At 35.7% G+C, this 17,079-nt stretch overlaps 1 pseudogene; it reads right to left on the reverse strand.

Annotated features, from left to right (window-relative positions):
- Positions 1 to 6,072: 6,072 nt before the first annotated feature.
- LOC132693114 (profilin-1 pseudogene) overlaps positions 6,073 to 17,079 on the reverse strand; it is a 30,634-nt pseudogene continuing 19,627 nt past the window's right edge.

The following is a 17,079-nucleotide window of genomic DNA, read 5'->3' on the forward strand; positions in this document are numbered from 1 at the left end:
GACATCCTTCAGCTCTCAGTTCCTTCAGGACTTGCCTCAGTTTCCCAAAGTTGTTCCACCCCAGGTCATACCCTTTCTAGGGAAGCCCATAACAGGTGACTGGATCAGTGAATTATCTAAGACCTGGCCATTTTGGCCTGATAAAGAACACCATGATAGCTAATACTACCACTAGAACTCACCACCAGGTTGGACAAGACTTTCTCAGGCTTCCATTGCAGTTAAAATTCTTCCTGTATGTAGTCCTGCTTCCTATGTCTTTCACAGATCCGTGGATTTTTATAATGTATTTTTAATTAAATTGTTTTTATTGGAAGGAATACTACAAAAAATTGCTTGTTTGGGGCCCTGCATACCCTAGAGTCAACCACTAGCCAAATTGACCCAATTCAGTCAATTTCTTGGCTAGTCTTCTTTTACACTCACAATTCTACTAGAGGATGTGGCCATCTGTTTTCTTCTCCCATATTGCTAACTCACTACTGCCCACTTGGGGTTGCAGTAAACTCATTCTTAATTTCTAGAAATGAGAAGCCTTTTGTAATTAAAGAAAAAAAAATCTTGCAAGTAAAGGGATTTTCCTAATTGTAACTAGTTTTGACAGTTAACATATTCCCTTCATATACTCAAGAATATGCTATTTACTTCTTTTCTGCTTCCTGAAACACCTTACATATTTTCTTGGCAGGCATTTAGAACACCTGCACATAAACCATGGGTAAAGTATGGAATAGAGGCTTCTGTATTGACTTCTGTGTTAATTTTCTGGGCAATGATTAGTTAGTTGGGGTTTTATTTGTTCTTATGAAACTACTGAACTACTGCTCAGAGTCGGCTCAGTTTCGATGGAAGAGATTGATTTCTTGGCAATGTTTTCAATTCTTCTACCCCATGCTGATAGCAGCTGGGTGAGAAACACATTCAGCATTGCTTTCATGCTTGACAGTTATAGTTGTGACCATGCTAATTACCATCCTGTCTAATAGCACAATGGGGACATGGTATAGTAGTGAGAGTGATTATAGTCTTGCCTTTTTGGGGAAGATTTTATTGGAAGTCATGTGTAATTTGTAATTAAAGTTCTAGTCATCCTTGGTAAATCTATCTCTTTTCTAGTATAAAATTCTAGTTTACTTTCATTTTGATTCAATATTTTGCAAGTTAGGTATATCTGGGGATGGGATCCTAAAGGTCTCATGTTGTGTAGCCTGTGACAGGAATGGGAACATAACAACATTGTAGTATGCCTTATTCTTATAAAATTCTTAAATTAAGAAATAAAAGATATTTAAATGAAATAATAAAATAATTTATATTTTAAAATATTTTGTTAAGAAGACCATAAAACAAAAATATACAATTCAATGAAATACTATAAAGTACAAAATGAAGAACCAGGAAATCATGTCTACTACCAATTACTACAGCCTGGATCTCCATCCTTGCCCCCAGAGTAGGCTCTCCTTAACTTTCGTGATATATGCTTTCTTTTCTTTGTAATTTTTTCCATTGGAGCACAGATCTCTAATCATTATACTATAGTTTTACCTGTTATAGAACTTCATATAAATCAAACCACGCAGTGAGTGTTCCATTTTTTTCTGGCTTCTTTTGCTCAATGTTCTGTTTGTGAGACACACTCCTGTTGTTGATGTACATAGAGTTGGTTCATTTTCATTGTTTGAGTATTCTACAATTTGTTATTCATTTTAATGCTGATAGATATTTGGGCTCTTTCCAGTTTGAGGTGTTTATAACCAGTATGCATATTTGTAGATGTCTTTTGCTGCACATGTGCACACATTTTTCTTGGATATATACCTTGCAGTAGGATTCTTATTATAGTGTGTGCATATGTTCAATTTTAGATGCTGATTCCAAACTGTTTCCAAAGTTGTTGTCCCAGTTTATTATCTCACCAGCAATGTATGTTAGTTCCTATTGCTCTACATTCTTGCTAGCACATGGTTGTAAGATCTTAATTTTAGTTATTCGTGGGTTTCTAGTAGTATCTCTTTGTGATTTTAATTTGCATTTCCCTGATTTCTTCTAAGATTGAAAACATTTTCATATATTTATTGGCCATGAGGCTATCTTCTCTAGGAAATGCCCATTCCACTTTTGTTTCCTTTCCCTTTTGATTGGCTAGCTTTTACTTTTGGATTTGTAGGAGTTCTTTATATATTCCCATATGTGTTCTATATCTTTTTCTGTACATTGGCTTGCTTTTGGCTCTCTTAATGATATCTTCTTTTTTTTTTTTTTAACACTTATTCATTTTAGAGAGAGCACGAGTAGGGGAGGGGCAGAAAGAAAGAGAGACACAGAGACACAGAATCCAAAGCAGGCTCCAGGCTCTGAGCTGCCAGCACAGAGCCCGATGTGGGGCTTGAAATCATGAACTGGGAGATCATGACCTGAGCCACAGTCAGATGCCTAAGCAACTGAGCCACCCAGGCACCCCTTGATGATATCTTTTGAAAAATAAAAGTTCTTAATTTTTACGTAGCACAATTTTTAAATCTCTTTCTTATGTGCAGTGCTTTGGTGCCTTGTTTAAGAAATGTTTTCCTATTCCAAGGTCATGAAGATAAATTATTTTGTATCATATTTTGAAAATTCGTGGTTTTGCCTTTTACATCTATATGCCAGGAAATTTTGATTATATGTGATATGAAGTAGAAATAGTAGTGAATATATATATATATTTTTCCCCCATATTTTATCCAGTTGTTTCATGGCTATGTATTGAAAAGGCTGCCTTTCTTGCATTGTTCTGCAATGCTACCTTTATTTTAAAATAAATGTCCATCTATGCATAGATCCCTTTCTGGGCTCTTTTTAAATCAATTTCCATTGTCTGTTTGTATATTTAGGAATTAATATCACACTGTATTAATTAAATGTTGCTTTACAATAAATATATCAAGGGTTAAAACAAATATTTCCCCTTCTTCTTCTATGTTGAGTAGTATCTTGACTACTATAAGTCCATTGGATTCAACTTAAATTTTAGAATAATTGATAAAGTTACACACACATACACCCACTCTGTTATCATTGTATTGATTCTTTAGAAGTTAGAGGAGAATTAATCTTTATAATATCAAGTTATCTTCATAGTATCATGAATAAACATGCTATATAGCTACATTTATCTAGATCTTCTTTAATTTCTCTCAATAATGTTTTATTGGTTTTTTTTTTGTTGTTGTTTATTTATTTATTTTGAAACAGAGAAGGAGAGAGAGCACACGATCCTGGGGGGGGGGGAGTGGGGAGAGAGAGAGAGAGAGAGAGAGAGAGAGAGAGAAGAATCCCAAGCAGGCTCCACACTGTGAGTGCAGAGCCCGACATGGGGCTCAATCTAAATGACCATGAGATCATGACGTAAGCCAAAATCAAGAGTCAGATGCTTAACTGACTGGGCTACCCCGGTGCCCCTGTTTTATTTTTTTAATTTTTTAAATTATTTTATTTATTTTATTTTATTATTATTTTTTTTATGTAGAGGTCTTACACATCTGCTATTAGATTTTCTATTCCTCATAATTAGGATGCTACTATAAACAGTATGTTCATTAATACTTTTATTTTCTAATAATTTATTGTGCAAATTTATAGAAATACAATAGATTATTCCATTTTGAACATATAGTCAATAACTTCCTAAAATAATTTATCAGTTCTAAAAATGTACATGGTTTTACATTTTCTATATATACTGTCATATGATGGGATAGTACAGGATAGTGGTTAAGAATGTAAGTTCTAGAACTAAGCTGAGTTCCATTTCTAGCACTGCGACATTTCAGATAGGTCTTTTGGTAAGCTATTTAAGCTTTTCTAGTTTATTACCTGTAAAAATGATAGAATCTATCTCATAGGGATTTTGTGGGGTTTAATTAGGTGCTAAACTGAGTGAGCTTCCTGAGGGAGCTAGCTAGCTATAGCTAGGAAACCAAGAATAGAGACCAAGCATATATAAAAATTTAAATATAAAAATAAAAATTTTGAGAGTAGTTTTAGATCTACAGAAAAAATGCAAATGTAGTAAAGTTCCCACATACTTCGCATCCACTTACCCCTATTATTAATATCTGACAATATTTTTTTCTGTTCCAGGATTGTATCCAGGATACCATATAACATTTAATTGTCCTGTCTCTTTAGGCCTCTGTAAACTGATGGTTTTTCAAATTTTTCTTGCTTTTGATGACCTTGACAGTTTTGAGGAACACTGGTCAGGTATTTTGTAGGATGTCCCTCAATTTGAGTTAGCCTCATCTTTTTTCTAATACTGAGACTGGGGCTATGGGGTTTGGGAGGAGACCACAGAGATCACATCACATCTAGGTTATATACTATCAACATATTTATTGTGGTTAATGTTAACCTTGATCACCTGGCTAGATAGTGTTTGTCCGTCTTCTCCACTAAGTCACTTTTCTGCCTCTTTCCATATTGTATTTTCTGAAAGAAAGTCACTATGTGTAGCCTACACTTCAGCAGAAGGGCAGAGGCACAAGTTCTTGAGGGCACAGTTATCTATATAAATTATTTTAAATTCTTCTATATGGAAGATTAGTCTCTTCTTACCCATTTATTTATTCAGTAATTTATATCAGTATCAACTCAGAGGTACTTATTTTATACTTTGCATTATAATCCAATACTACTTTATTTATTTTGTTGCTCAAATTGTTCCAGTTTTGGCCATTGGGAGCTCTTTTAGGTGAGTCCTGTGTCTCTTTGAGATATATATATATATATATCTATATATGATATATATAGATATATATATAGATATATATATCAATCTTTCTCTAATTGTTACACTAAAAAACAAAATTAAAAAATCAAAAAAGGAGGAGTTTTAAGGTAACTGAAAGGAACTAAGTTTTAGTGAGTACTTACACTATATTCCTGGCATTTTGCATAAGTTATATCATTTGAACAATAGCCATCTTCCTCTGGTTTTCTCTGCTCAAAGCCTGAGGAATAAACTCTTGTTCTCATGTTACATTATATTCTGTGAATCATCAAAAGCCAACTGAAGAATTTCAGGAAATAAGAAACAGTAGTTATTTTTATAGAAGGAAGTCAAATTACATCCAAACTCCGTAGAAATGACTTTTTTGCTTCTTTGTAAGTTTCCAATAATAAGCAGTGAGGTGCAAATAATAGGATTTGGAACAGCTTGTTCCAAATACATTCAACTATGGAGTGTTCTTTTCAGCTACCAAGAGCACACCAGTAACTTCTGTAATCTAACCTGCTGTTGCTGATAAACATGATTCACCAGTGAAGAGAGGGGTTCCATGGACCTTTGACTTATGTGTGATGCATAATGCTTGGAGACCCCAACTGAGGCTAATCTATTCTCTCTGCTGTGCTTCTGACCTTGGATGGTTCAAGTAATGAGATTCTCAGGCAGAATCACACATTTATTTTCTCCTACAATTTAAGAGATCTCAGGGACTAGTTATGTTATTACCTGTCAAAGCAGGTATCCTTGGTTTCTAGGTCTCTCTTGCTCTCCTGACAACAATTTCAGTCTGTTGCTTTTGAAGTTGGAACCCAGAATAAATAATAGAGGCTCCTGAAATAGTTCCCCAAATCCCCAGACATGCATGCTTTCCCTAAGAAGGGTTTATACCCACATTCAGAGAGATAGAGAGGTACCCTCCTGCATTTTAATAACCCCTTTTAATACAATTTCTATAATGTTGGCATATCTATTTCCTAGGACTGCCTTAATATATAACCACTTAATTTGATAACTTTATTTATTTTTCAGTAGAATGTTTTTTATTCAGACCCCCCCCCCCGCACACACACACACACACACACACACACACACACACACAAAACCACAGTTTTCCAATAACACACAAGTATGGGTAGGGAGAGGTGTCTGTCCATCCAGTCCCAGCCCCTAGCCCATGTGGTTTTGTCAGCAATAAGAGGTGTGGGGTAATGTCCCAAAATAAAAATGGTGTTATGTATGTGTATGGGAAGGAGAGGCGTGCAAAAGCAGTGGGGAATAGTGGGGGAAAGAGACAGAGGAGGTCAGTACTGGGAACACTGCAAGTGGGAGGCCACTGCATAACATTTCGGTGTTGATCATACCGCCGTGGACACACACTTTGCCCATCAGTGGTACTAGCATCTTGGCAGTCCTGCGGACAGTGATGTTGAAAGTGGGAGCTCTGAGGGTGCTCTTGGTACGAAGATCCACGGTAAATTCCCCTTCCTGCAACAGTGAGTCCCAGATGAAAGAATATTTTTGGTCCCCAACTGTCTGCCCATTCACGAAAAATACCTTGACGGGTCTTTGCAAAGCAGGACACCAAACTCAGCTGGCATGTTATTGACTAAGGTTTTATCGGGGACGGCGACCCAGACGGGGGGTGAGTCCTTTTAGGCCAGGACAGCCGCGTCCTGACACGTGACCTCCGCCAGGAGGTTGTGGATGTAGGTCGAGGGCGCCTCCGGCTGGCGGGCGCGGGAAGGTGGAGAGCTCCGGCACGCGCTGTCACTGGGACCTTGGCTCTGCTGTGTCTGATGACTTTAAATAACAAATTTATTTTCTCAGTTCTGGAGTCTAGAAGTCCGATATCCTGGTGTCGGCAGTGCCATGCTCTCTAGGAATGCTGTAGGGAACAATCTTCTGCTTTTTCTCTCTGGTGGCTCCCAGAAATCTTTGGCTTTCCTTTGTTTGTAGCTTCATCACTCCAATCTTTGCCTCTGTATTTACATAGCCTTCTTTTCTGCAGGTCTCTGTGTGTTCCCTCCTCCTCTTACAGGATCACCAGTCATTGGATTTAGGGTGCACCCTAGTCCTGTATGATCTCATTTTACCTTAACTAATTGCATCTACAGAGGCCTTGTTTCCAAATAAGATTACATTCTGAGGTCTGGGTAGATACGAATTTTTGAGTATACTGTTCAACTTAATGTACTATAAATAGTCATTTATTTTCTCAATTCAAAGCCAATTAGGAGTACAGACAGGCAGATTAAGGGGACTTCTGAGACTATACATGGAAAACAATGAGAAATGCTGGCTGACAATCTAACAATGAGGGAAAAGTCAAAAACTCTCAAACACACTTAGGATATTTTGTGTACATTATATCAGAGCCCTCAAATGTATATACATAACTATTCTATCAAGAATGTGTTTATCTGGAGGCATTGTCCCATTACTAGTTCTTAGAGACCATTTTGTAAATATTAACTTAATTCTTCATAATGAAACATTACTTTTTCTATAAAACAAAATATTCATAAAAAATATTTGATTTTCTTATTATCTCATTTTCTCATCTAAAATGTCACCTCAATAAGAAAAAAAAAAGATGATTGATGTATTACTTCCAACATAAACTAGAACACTTTCTCAATAATATCAAGTATTTGTGGAGCATATCCTAATTAATTAGAAGTTTCTATATCATAATAATTAAGAGTGCAAACTCTGATAACAAACTGTATGGATTTGAAGCAAGGCTCTACACTTTACTGTCTGTGCTTTTTTTTTTTTTTTAGTTTCTTTCCCTGTAAAATGGACAATATAATGGTACATAGTTCAAAAGGTTGCTTTAAGAATTAAAAGATTATATGAATGTATGTCAGTGCCTGTATGTGTATGTATAGACATATATATAGGTATATATGTAATATACATGAAGGTATATACATAATATGCATACTATATAATATATTACACATCATAGACATTATTATATGCTTACCAAAGTTCTAGGTCTTTTATTGGATCATGTCATATTATATTCACAATCAACCTTTGAATTAAATATAATTTTTAGCATATCCATTCTATAAATTAGAGAAAATGGTATTATTTGCCAAAGAGGTCAGTAATTTGCTGAAGGTCACACAGTGGAGCAGTTAGGATACTAACATAGGTCTTCTAGTTCCAAATATCATACCATCAGTTATTATATAATATCTCCTCACCACTTTATAGGTAATTAATAAACACTAGTTGACTAAGTCTAGGCTCTGATTTCTGTTGGTTTGACTTGTTCATAAACCTCTCAAATTTATGTTTCTCTTTAGTGGCTGAAAGTCACTTTATTAGTTATCTATCACTCTATGACTAATTACCTCAAATTCTAGCGGCTTAAAGCAATAATAATTATTTATTGTCTCTCACCATTTTTGTGGGTCAGGAATTTGGAACAGTCTCACCAGGCAGGTTGTGATTCAGGCCTCTTACTAGGCTGCAGTCACATGTTAACTGGGGTAGAAGTCATATGAAGCCTTGAGTGGAGCTGGAGAATCCATTTCCGAGGATCCAAGTTGGTGCTGACTGTTGAAGGGAGATCTCAGTCCCTCTTCACATGGGGCCCTCCGCTCCATAGGGCTCTCTACTTGAGTGTCCTCCTGACACAGAAGCTGGCTTTTTCTAGAGTAAATAAGAGATCAGTACAGAAGTTCCAATGACTTTTGTGGCCTTAACTTGGAAGTCACAAAACTTCTTCGCTTCTGCTGTATTCTCCTGGTCTCAGAGATCAGTCCTGATCCACATACAGGAGACTATTCAAAGGTATGAAGTTTTTTATGGGCTATTTTGGAGGCTGGCTTGTGTGCACAGCATGTTTCTGTCTCTAGCCTCTCTGTTTTGGTATTTCTCTCCCTTCCGATGGAGAGATGCCTCTTCTGGATCCTGTAGTAACCTGCTCCCTGAACTCACTTCCCCGTAGGTTTACAAAAGTAGGAAGGTGACCTGCCCAAGGACAAGCATGTGTCACTTCCAGCAGTATTATCCCTGCATGGAAATATACAGATTCAAAAGATCATCTGTCTAAATCATCCAACGAGCACATAGGAAAACTGTCTATAAATTTCTCTTGCTTCTCCTGGTTCTTGCTCTTTTCATAGCCTGGGTGTTCAGTTCTTCCAGAATTTTCTGTGTTCTTAGGTATGTCAGAGTTGTGTTTTCCTTCACCATCAGACAATCCTAATAGGTACATCTTCACACACACACACATGTCCAAGGATAAAATGCATGTGTGTGTTATATGGATAAAAAAAAAAAACCAGAAAGCCCTTTTTCGTTGTAGTTGCTTAGTGTCTCAGGCAACTGAATCTTTTTGCTCCGGGAGACATGTGATCCCTGAAAGAGAGTTTAAAACCTGCCCTAGAGACACCTTTTACCTCTTCTTTTGTGAGGGCCTGCCATCACAGGCTGGGTGCTGAAAGACTACATTCCTTACAAATCTTGGCTTATTACTAATAGGAGTTCTGTTCATAGAAGAATTGTTGATTTAGTTAGCATTTTAGATTCATGGTTTAGTCCTGTACATATAAAAGTCAAAATATGTCTCTTATATACTATTGATATAATAATAATATTGGTGAATTTAGGACTCTTTCATATGCTGAAAGATTCCCACATACTAATGTGTACAAGGTATTTCTTTTGCAAAAAAATTTTTTTCTTTAATGTAAATCCATTTCAAATGATCTGGTCTTTTTCTTCTTGCTTTCATTATTATAAACCATGAACACCAACTTCTAAAATATATTTTCTCAGCTGGAAGTATATATTATTAGTTTAGTCTTCAAAACTAATAGAAATAGACATTGTGTTCCAATCATTTTACAACCTGAAAAACAAGCTTAGGGGAAGAAGGGATAGAATTATGTGTGGGAAGGTAAAAACAAGGATAATAGTTTCTGGCACACTGTTAAGTGTTCGTGGGTGGTCAAGACACCATCAGCTGAGAAGCAAATATCAGAGTATTTATGTAAGGTGCTTTCGAAACATTTTCCCTCCAAATTAACGTGTTGAGGTTTTGTTTTTTTTTCTTTTTTTTCCTGAAATGATTAATTGGTATCTACGTCAGCTATTCCTTATAAATCAGTCACATGTAACATGATGAATCAGGTACTAACATGGCAAAGGCTACTGGACCATATTTCATTTGAAAATGGGATTTCAGTATACTCTAAGTAGAAATAAAAAGATGCCCCCTGTCGTTCACTCGTGTTGAGTTTTGCCATAAACTAACAAACACACTGTTTGTCATAAACAGTGTGCCTGAAACACTCAGGCACACACAGGTATACATACGAACTTTCATAGGGAATATCAGCTTTCTTCTGTATCCAGCTAGGTGCTTGGATGTTTCACATGTGTAGTAACTGTGTTCTGACTGCTGATATCAGGGTTTGTGTATGTGCAGATTTGTATAAATACTTTTGGACATGAAAACATATACATACTTGGTTTCATGTTTTATTATCTGTGTGGGTCTTGGATGTGTCTGTGTGTTTGTGTCTTACGTGTCCTGCTTGTTAACTTATTTCATTCCATGCTCCCTTGTTACTACTTCCTCATACCTGTAGTATTTTGCTTCTCTTCTTTCACCTCATCACCCCCCATACAGAGTTCACATAACCCTTTGAATCACATAAGTCCTTTTTAGATTAAATGACCATTTGAGAATTGAGAATTCCTTTCTTTTCCTCCCATTTTCCTGAACTATTTCTCTGTGTTTTACAGAAATCTCTTCACTATTGTGGGTTGACAATATCTAAGATACATTTTCCTTGTGTGGGAGAGGAGAAAGGCAAAGAAAAATAACTGATATTCCATGGAAGGGAAATATAAGTCAAAGAGATATATAGAAGTCATCTTTTGGCATAGTGATTTTTTTAAAAATTATATAGAAGCGGAACACCTGGGTAGTTCAGTTGGTTAAGCGTCTGACTTCAGCTCAGGTCATGATCTCACGGTTTGTGAGTTCGAGCCCTGCATCAGGTTCTGTGCTGACAGCTCAGAGACTGGAGTCTGCTTCAGATTCTGTGTCTCCCTTTCTCTTTGCCCTTCCTCCACTCACACTCAGTCTCTGTCTCTCTCTCTCTTTCTAAAATAAGTAAATATTAAAAAATTATAGAGAAGCAATATATTCATTTATTCACCTAGCATTTATTGATCTTTTGAGTATAAGGTAGTGTTCCAGGCAATATGTAACAATGATAATGGTGTTGAGCTCTTCAAATTTTGCTAGAAGTTGTGCTAAAAGAAAAATATCCAAATAAGTGATTTATTTTTTAATAGGAAGATATCTCTCAAGAAATGGTTCTAATAGAAAGAGCACTGGACTTGGAGACTGAATATCTACACAGATACCCTGGCCCTCCAGCCCTCCATAATGTAGCCAGAATCTTTAGATTCAAATGCAAAAACGATGCAATTATGTCTCCTTGTCCTTTAAATGTTTTCTCATTGTCCTTAGGATAAAGACAGCAGTCTTTAACACAGCCTACAGATCCTGCATAGTCTGGCTCTCTTATTTCTCTAATTTCATCTTCTTTTACTGTTCCTCTTATGCTATATCCTCTAGGCACTACAGCCGTATTTCATTTACTAGACAATGCTTCATCTCTCACAACTGTTGTCCATTGTATCTTTCTCTCTAAAGCACCTCTCCTTTACTTGCTTTTTAACTTCTACTCATCTCACTTAGAACAGATTAATTTCTGTGAGTTTCTTGAAATCCTGTTGCTTTCCTTTGCATCACTTATCTACTTTTTAAATTGTATATTAATTTGTGTCATTAACATTGCACACTCCCACTCAACTATCTATGTCCCTGGCCATTGAATTCCTTGTGCCTATCAGTTCTGACACACAGTTTTTGAAATGATCGGAGGAACTTATTTAACTGATCTGAAACGAAGTTTCAGCAATTTTAGAATGGGTTTAATAATTTAGTAGGTTAACTGAGAGAATGAATGTGCATTGAAACTTTGAGAATGCTATAAAATATAAGGTAGAATAATAGAGGATAAAACCAAGAGGAAGAGAAGAACTGGTTGATGATATGGGTGGGGAGATTGAAAGAAATCATGGTTTCTTGTAGAAAGGAAGCAATAAGAGGAAACACTCTCTCCATATATATGCATATACGGAGATATATATCTGTATCTTAAGATAGTTTGAAAGGAAATTTTAAAATTAAAGTTTCTTCCTTCATCTGTCCTCACTTCTAGCTGTAATCTGCAGTTGTGAGTACTTTAAAGAATGTTTTCACTTCATGTGTGGTTATCACTGTTTCTCTAAATTATATGTATTTATTTCTATTTCTTGATTTATCAACTTCAGTCAATATCTACTAAGTTTAGATTATCACGTTAACTTCCACCTTTCTTCTTTCTAGTACCAAATTATTATTTACAATATTTATAACTTCTCTAGTATTGTATCTATGACTTTAAGTAATATTCTTCAACAAATATTCCTTGAATCATGTAATTTAAAAGTACGCATTGACCTCATATTACATATGATAAAGTAGTATACTTATATTTTTCCTAATTCTCTGTACCCTTTGTGTTTTCTTAATTCTGTCACATATCATTGTTTGATTTGCCAAGTCATATTTCATTTCATTCTTTCAAGTTTCATGTTCTTGCCTGTGTTTTCACTATAGGTTGATTTTAAAAATTGAAACCAGGGGCACCTGGGTGGCTTAGTCAGTTAGGCATCTGACTTTGGCTCAGGTCATGATCTCATGGTTTGTGAGTTTGAGCCCTGCATCAGGCTCTGTGTTGACAGCTCAGAGCCTGGAGCCTGCTTTGAATTCTGTGTCTTCGTCTCTCTCTGCTTCCTCCCCTCCCCTCATTCATGTTCTGTCTCTATCTCTCTCTCAAAAATAAATAAACATTACAAAAAAATTAAAAAATTGAAAATATATCAACCTCATAAAATATTAACATTATGTAAATGTGATTGATGTTATGCATAAATATTATTTAAATTATTTATTATAGTATTAAGCTTATAAATATTATTGCAATCCAAATATTGTCATGGGCCCATTGAAAAAGGGGATGTAATCCTACATAATTGAAACTGTGCCAAGCAAAAGACAAATTCCAAGGTCTTAGTGCTCAAAATCATATTATATTTTAGTGTGTTCAATATGTGATCTCTGGGTTTCTTACATAGCTTATGGTTCTCCAAAGAGTTTCTAATTCCATTTTTTTGTTCTTACTGGCAGCAAAATGCCCCATAAGTTTAGTCATATTGGTAAAATATTCAAGATCTTAATTATACAGATTGTTGAGTGGGATCCATCTTGTCCTTAAGGAATTTTTTTTCCAGAACCTTCTGACTTCCTGTTTTTTGTTTGTTTGTTTGTTTGTTTGTTTTTATTTTATTTGAGAGCAAGTGTGTGAGCAGGGAAGAGGGACAGAGAAACAGAGAGAGAATCTTAAGCAGGCTCCATACTCAGACTGGAGCCCAACAGAGGACCCTGACTGGGATCATGACCTGAACTGAAACCAAGAGTCAGACACTCAACCAATTGAGCCAGCCAGGTGCCCCTTCATTCATATTTTGGAACAGAGGATGATCTTTCATTCTGCAGATTATATTTTTCTTCAGCTCAGAAATGCATATTTAAGGGGCACCTGGTGGCTCAGTCGGTTAAGTGTCTGACTCCGGCTCAGGTCATAATCTCGCGGTTTGTGGGTTCGAGCCGCTTGGGACTCTGTGCTGACGCTCAGAGCCTGGAGCCTACTTTGGATTCTGTGTCTCCTTCTCTCTCTGCCCCTCCCCCACTTGTGCTCTGTCTCTCTCTATCAAAAATAAATAATTGTAAAAAAAAATTTTTTTAACTTATTTTTTCTTTTCCCGTTTATATTCTTATTTCTAGGATTCTTCTTAGACAGATGTTGTCTTTCCTATATTTATTCTCCTTTCTCCTTACTTTAATAATTTACATTATGTTTGCTTTTTTGCTTCATAATTGTTAATTAACATATTAATATATTAATAAATGTTTATTGAATAAATATTGAGCTCTAAGCTCTGTGAATATAATAGGAAGCAGGCAAAAACCTTGTCCTCACATTATAGAATCTAATACACCTAGTTAAGGCTTTCTGAGTGATTTCCTCAGTTCTGTCTTAGAGAACAGTAATTTTGCTTCATTTATGTTTACTTTATCATTTTTTAACCTCTAGAAAAATTTTAAATTTTTTATCATGTTTCTAATATATAAAAAAGTCTTTTTTTTAATCTTCTACTTTTTTCTTAGGCCTCTTCTAGTTTCATGATTTCAGTATTTACTTGAATAGCACCAAGATTTGTAATTATGTTTCTTACAAAAATTTAAATTTCAGAGATGTGAGGTAAAAGTTTTTCAGGTGCACATGGAAAAATCAGACCTGATCACAGGTGAAGACGACCTAACTAACTAGTTGTATTGTCCTTCAGTATGGAAGCTAAAGTTCTATGGGTGTGATATATTGTAGGACACAAAGGAAGGGTAAGGGTACACACAGCACGTTCCTCATTATCTTTCTCTGGGGTAGCGATGTTCTTAATTGCCCAGCACACTCTCTCTCCTTCAATCCATTATCCATATTTGAAGGCATGATTAGAATACACTGGGGCAAACCTATGATCCAAGTGGGTCTAGTCCTCAACATTGGCTGTGCCTTGGCCAGGTCTCCTCCAAGAATCACAGTATCAACCTGGTTACTAATAGTAACCAGGAAGCCAGTGGTGAATCAATCTACAAACTGGATTATATACTTCTTTTGATTGTGGAAAGGTCAGAATAAACATTTTTAGGAACTACAATAATGTGAAACTCAACATGGTAAGAGTTACATTTCATGTCCTTATTATGTACTTATGGTGAGGGTAATATTGCGCCATTTGGTTCACTGGCTCTGCAAACTTTTGCCACAGAAAGAAATTAATCATGAGGCTTTTAAGCAGAGATGACCGAGGCTGATGTGGCTAGAGGGAATGGGGTGCAAGTATAGCATTCAATATTGGTCTGGAATTCTGGCAGATCTATATTCAAGTCATTTTCAAATATGAGGGAGGCAGTGATGGAGGACTATCTATCTAATAAGAGTGTTAACGTTAGAGTACATTGGGCACTCAGTACTGAGGATATGTATAATACATGCATGACCAGGGTGGTGTGTGTGGTGAGGATGGAATCATAGGGACATGGAATTTAGTTAGAGCTGTGGGACCTACGTAAATGGAGAATGTGAACTTCAACTTACTACTTTATTCAACAAAGACTTTCTAGAAGTGAGAGTTAAACCTAGAGTCTGTTCGCCCAACAAAAATGTGAAAAACCAAGAATTTTTTACAGACCTATGAACTCATTGGCTAATTTGTGAAACCTGTCCCAGACTAGGTCCGTAATTTTCCTGCCAATGGTACAGTGCTTTTGCACATAGTTACTGGAAGAATTTTCTTTGCCAGTGATGTGCTGCTTAAGGTGGAAGAGACAGTGGTTAAGTGTCAGTACAAACTTCCATCAGTAAATGTGGGCTTTCTGTCTACAAGCAATACTTTGGAAGCAAGCTCCCTATCACACATTTCACTGAAAGTAGTTTAAGGAGTCACTTTCCCTAAGCTGCAATAGTCTTGTTACTTGCTAGATGACATGTTCCAGGCAGTAGTGCTCCCAGTCAATTGCTTGTCTGAGCACCAGCCTGCCTAACGTGGTAGAGATGAATGCATGCATATAGCTATTGGTTAAGAGCTAAACAGACACAGAGTCCTGGTTACCATGCCAACAAGCTAAGGTTTGAGGTAAGTAATTCACTTAATTTTTTTGAAAGTTTGATTTTATCCTCCAAATGACCTCTTTTGGTTTAGATTGTGTTATTGTGTTTGTGCATATTGGAATTTATTTTTTAGCATAAAGAGGTCCTCAAATCATCTCTAATGATACTCCATTTTTTGCCTATGATTACAAATGATGATTTAGATGGGTTAGCATAGGTAGCTGGTATATAGGTTTCTTTAGATTTGATATAAATAGGTTCAGGAAGGGGATGGGAGAGACAACACATCAAATAATTCAGAATATCTTAAGTATAATAGCCTTATTTAAAAAATAGCTAAATATAAATAAAGTAGGTGTACTATTTTTAAATGACACGGTTGTCATCATCATTATGATTGACCAATATTTCGTTCTCTATAAACTTGTGTTTATTATATATTGATAAACTCTAATAGAGGGAAGGATATATTGGTTTAAATATTGGCTTAGATTAGATAGAATCCCTGTCATATGACGATTTAAAACCTACTGGATATAATTATCTTTCAGTAACTTTGGAAAGTACATCAACTTGTCAAACCTGACATCAGTTTAGCAAAAAGAGAAAATATTAAATAATGAAGATAGTTTATTATAAAAATCTTATGAGTATTTTATCTTATTTTGCAAGTATTTTCAGGCATAATTAGGACAGAAAATGAGCAAAGTAGATGTAAACTGTCTTATGACAGTTCTTTCCCCTTTGCCACAAGAGATGTGTTCCATTTAAAGCCTTGTAAGTGCTGGCTTTAAAATAATGTATTGTCATATTTTATTTGCTCCTTTGTATGCTCAGAGATAAAATAACAATATCAAAGCAGTAAATACTATACAGAAAAAATTGATGGAAACAGTAGTATAATAGAAAAATATAACTCACTTTTCCTATTTGTATGGGAATATTGGAACACAAATCAAAAAGAAGGGAGGTTCTGTGAGAAGGGATACATTTTTAAAAAGTGCCTATTTTCTTTTCTTTTTCTAGTTCCTCTTTTTAAAGACTGTATTTGGGGGGGGTGCATCATTACTCAAACTGCATGGCATGACACTTCTAGAAGGTAGTATTAAAACACGAACCATGATGACAACTGGAAACACAAACTAGTTGTGTAGAGGTTATAGAAAGTGATTCTCCAAAGTGACTGTTTACTCCTTTCATTTAGCTTCCATGATTTTGCTCTAACTTCTCTTCAGTGCTTGGCAGAATGATTTTTACGCACGTCTTTGTAAAAGAACAGTAAAGAAGATTTCAGTTGTTCATGACAGATGATTTAACTACATATGTCTTAAACTGTAACCTCTTTTTTCTCAATTATTATGTTGATATTTATATTTTTCTTTTTCCATCTTATTTAAAGTAAAATAACATACTTTATGAAATTTGCCTTAAACATTTCCTTTTCATGAGATAGTGATAGGTAAATATAACCCATTGTGATAAATTATCTACTTT

Source organism: Panthera onca, chromosome B1 (genome assembly GCF_046562875.1).
Source record: "Panthera onca isolate mPanOnc1 chromosome B1, mPanOnc1 haplotype 2, whole genome shotgun sequence".
Classification (NCBI taxonomy): domain Eukaryota; kingdom Metazoa; phylum Chordata; class Mammalia; order Carnivora; family Felidae; genus Panthera; species Panthera onca.